Source organism: Rhinopithecus bieti, unplaced genomic scaffold (genome assembly GCF_001698545.2).
Source record: "Rhinopithecus bieti isolate Rb0 unplaced genomic scaffold, ASM169854v2 scaffold_51734, whole genome shotgun sequence".
NCBI classification, from domain to species: domain Eukaryota; kingdom Metazoa; phylum Chordata; class Mammalia; order Primates; family Cercopithecidae; genus Rhinopithecus; species Rhinopithecus bieti.
This window is the reverse complement of record NW_016820683.1, coordinates 49,412-53,847: the sequence shown is the minus strand read 5'-3', so window position 1 is coordinate 53,847 and position 4,436 is coordinate 49,412. Positions and strand designations below refer to the sequence as shown.

Sequence of the window (4,436 nt, the reverse complement as noted above, 5' to 3'; positions counted from 1 at the left end):
AATACAGTATTTCAGACTGATCGAGATGGCTGGCGGGATCTGAGCAATCTAACGATTGATTCTTTACAGAGATGCACAAACCAAGGAGATTTAAACGGAGACCTTTCATCATTAGGCTGAGTCTCTTTAAATCGTGATAACAATGTTTATTTGTGGCATCCGGGACTAAGTTTCTCTTTGTTATAGAAGTGCTATTGGGGTACCTGTCAGAGTGGAGGAAAATGATGTGCAGCCACTAGAGGGCCCCTAAAATTTATTCTGTATATTTATTTATTTATTTTTAATTTTTACAAAATAGAGCTGCGGTCTCTCCATGTTGCCCAGGCTGGTCTCAAACTCCTGGCCTCAAGTGATCCTCCAACCTCTACCTCCCAAAGTGCTGGGATGACAGGCGCGAGCCACCGTGCCCAGCCTACAATTGATTCTTCTTCTTACTTATTATTATTTTTGGTGGCAGAGCAGAAAAGCATTTCTAAGTATATAAATACCTCTGACTTGACTTTTTACATCATCCTACCTAAACATGTTGTGTTTACTGACCACTCTCTCTCTCTCTCACTTAAATGAACAAATGAAAATATATTGTGTATAATTTCTTTTTTGAATGCAGTTTATTTCCTTTTGGCTTTTCTTTTCTTTCTTTCTTTCTTTTTTTGTTTTCAGACAGAGTCTCGCTCTGTCGCCCAGGCTGGAGTGCGGTGGCGCCATCTCGGCTCACCGCAACCTCCACCTCCTGGGTTCAAGCGATTCTCCTGCCTCAGCCTCCTGAGTAGCTGGGATTACAGGCATGTGTCACCACACCCGGCTAATTTTTGTATTTTAGTAGAGACGGGGTTTCACCATGTTGGTCAGGCTGGTCTCAAACTCCTGACTTTGTGATCCACCCGCCTCAGCCTCCCAAAGTGCTGGGATTACAGGGGTGAGCCACCTTGCCCAGCCTTCTTTTTGGTTTACTGCTCCCTGCTTCCCCCATCCCTTGTTTCTTCTCTCTCACTTCACAATGCTCTTCAGATAACTCATGTAAATGATCTTGGAGTACAACCTTCAGAAATATTCTCCGTGCTCATAGAATTACAAAGGAACATAGGTACTTATGCATGAGCATAAGTAGATTTTTTCATTGTTTTATAAAAACAAGATCACATGATGCATTAGGATTCTCTAGAGGGCCAGAACTAATAGGATCTATCTATCTATCGATCGATCGATCGATCGATCTATCTATCTATCTATCTACCTACCTACCTATCTATCTATCTATCTATCTATCTATCTATCTATCTATCTATCTATCTAAAGTGGAGTTTATTAAGGAGCATTAACTCACACGATCACAAGGTCCTACAATAGGCCACCTGCAAGCTGAAGAGCAAGGAAGCCAGTCCAAGTCCCAAAGCTGAAGGACTTGGAGTCTGATGTTCGAAGGCAGGCAGCATCCAGCACGGGAGAAAGATGTAGGCTGGGAGGCTAAGCCAGTCTGGCCTTTTCACTTTTTTCCGCCTGCTTTATATTCTGGCTGCACTGGCGGCTGATTAGATGGTGCCCACCCAGATTAAAGGTGGGTCTGCCTTTCCCAGCCCCCTGACTCAAATGTTAATTTCCTTTGGCAGCACCCTCTCAGATACACCCAGGATCGGTACTTTACATCCTTCAATCCAATCAAGTTGACACTTGGTATTAACCATCACACATGATTATACACATCATTTTGTCTCTTTTCTCAATAATTTCTTGTAGAAATTTTGGCTGTATACTAGTCAATGGTGTGAATGTACCATAAATTACACATTCATCCATGAGTGGGAATTCACTTTGTTTCCAATTTATTTACCCTGCAAACAGCAGTTACCAAACAGCAGACAGTGCTTATGTCTGTGAGCCAGATTCCTTCAGTAGTGGGATTGCTGGGTCAAAGGACGTCTATAATTTTGACTTTAATAGATATTTCTAATCCCTTTCCAAAAAAGTTCATAACAATGCACATCAGCAGAATTCTGGAAATTTCCTTTTCCCTGCACGCTTGCCAGCAATGCATTATCATTACAGTTACCAGTTCCATAACTTGGGTTTGAACTGAGCGGGTCCACTTACACAGATTTCTTTTTTTTGAGATTGAATTTTGCCCTTTCACCCAGACTAGAGTGCAGTGGCGCGATCTCAGCTCACTGCAACCTCCACCTCCAGGGTTCAAGTGAGTCTCCTGCCCCAGCCTCCCGAGTAGCTGGGATTACAGGCGCCTGCCACCACACCCAACTAATTGTTGTGTTTTTTTTTTTTTTTTTTTTTTTTGAGACGGGGCTGGAGTGCAGTGGCCAGATCTCAGCTCACTGCAAGCTCCGCCTCAGCCTCCGGAGCAGCTGGGACTACAGGCGCCCGCCATCTCGCCCGGCTAGATTTTTGTATTTTTAGTAGAGACGGGGTTTCACCATGTTAGCCAGGATGGTCTCGATCTCCTGACCTCGTGATCCGCCCATCTCGGCCTCCCAAAGTGCTGGGATTATAGGCTTGAGCCACCGCGCCCGGCCTGTTGTATTTTTAATGGAGACAGGGTTTCACCATGTTGGCCAGGCTGCCACCATGAGGCGGGCAGATCACGAGGTCAGGAGTTCAAGACCAGCCGGCTAACATAGTGAAACGTCGTCTCTACTAAAAATACAAAAATTAGCTGGGCATGGTGGCATACGCCTACAGTCCCAGCTACTTGGGAGGCTGAGGCAGGAGAATCGCTTGAACTCCGGGAGACCGAGGTGGGAGCTGAGATTACCCCACTGCACTCCAGCCTAGGAAACAGAGCGAGATTCTGTTACAAAAGAAAAGAAAAGAAAAAGGCCTATGGACGTGATGGCTTCAAGGTTACTCCGCAGAGCTGGAGCGCTGGCGGTGCAGGCCCTGAGGGCTCCCAGTCCCAGTGGCGCGGTCGCGGTGTGCTCCATGGCATCTGAAGGCGGTGTTCGTACTGATGACAAGCAGGCAACTGCGTTGGAGAGGGAGGTCATCATGGCTGCAAGAAAGGGACTGAACCCATACAATATACTACTCCCAAAGGCAGCTTCAGACACCAGAGAAGACCCTAATTTAGTCCTCTCCATCACCAACAAGAGAATAGTGGGCTGCATCTGTGTAGAGGACAACAGTACCATCATCTGCTTTGGGTTGCACAAAGGCGAGACCTAGCGATGCCCCAGCTATGGAATCCATTATAAGCTGATGCCCCACCAACTGACGCACTGAGTGCCTGCACCAAGTTACTCAAAATGTGCTGCAAAGTTTCTTCTTTCCAATAAAGACTACCATTGGCTCCTTCTCCCATTAAAAAAAAAAAAAAAAAAAAACAGAAAGAAAGAAAGAAAGGGCCGGGTGCAGTGGTTTACGCCTGTAATCCCAGCACTTTGGGAGGTCAAGGCGGGTGGATCACCTGAGGTCAGGAGTTTGAGACCAGCCTGACCAACACGGAGAAACCCCCATCTCTACTAAAAATACAAAATTAGCTTGGCTTGGTGGCACATGCCTGTAATCCCAGATACTCAGGAGGCTGAGGCAGGAAAATCATTTGAACCCAGGAGGCAGAGGCTGTGGTGAGCAGAGATCACATCATTGCACTTCAGCCTGGGCAACAAGAGCAAAATTCCTTCTCAACAAAAGAAAGAAAGAAAAGAAAAAAGGCCAGTCATGGTGGCTTATGCCTGTAATCCCACACCTCTGGGAGGCTGAGGCAGGAGAATTGTTGAGCCCAGGATTCAAGACCGCCTGGATAAACTATCAGTGAGACTCTATTTAAAAAAAAAAAAAAAAAAAGTCAACATGCAGATTTTTTTTTTTTTTTTTTGTTTTCTTGGTTTTTTTTGAGACAGAGTTGCCCAAGCTGGAGTGCAGTGGGGTAATCTCGGCTCATTGCAACCTCGGCCTCCTGGGTTCAAGCGATTCTCCTGCCTCAGCCTCCTGAGTAGCTGGGATTACAGGCACACGCCACCACACCCAGCTCGTTTTTGTATTTTTAGTAGAGATGGGTATCGCCATATTGGCCAGGCTGGTCTCGAACTCCTGACCTCAAGTGATCCACCTGCTTTGGCCTCCTAAAGTGTTGAGATTACAGGTGTGAGCCACCATGCCTGGCCTAGTTGGTCTATTTATATCTTTTCCCATACAAACATTTTAGATTTTATGTAACCAAATAGATCTATATTTTTGTTGAATGTCTCTGGATTCTCTCTTTTAATTACAAAGATTTTCCTAATTTCTGTTTTGTACATGTCTTCTGGATTTTCTTCTAAGATTTTAATTTTTTACATTGAAGTGTTGATCCATCTGGAATTTATTTTGCATATGGTATGAAAAGGACTCAATTTTCTTCCAAATGGATAGCTAGTTGTGTCAGCACCATTTATTAAGCAGTCCAGCGTGTCCACCAAAATTAAGGCTGTTGAGGCAGAAATAAT

At 45.0% G+C, this 4,436-nt stretch overlaps 1 pseudogene; it reads left to right on the top strand.

Moving 5' to 3' along the window:
- The first annotated feature begins 2,841 nt into the window (after nucleotides 1-2,841).
- On the top strand, nucleotides 2,842-3,174 carry LOC108520461 (cytochrome c oxidase subunit 5B, mitochondrial pseudogene; annotated as a pseudogene).
- Nucleotides 3,175-4,436: the final 1,262 nt, after the last annotated feature.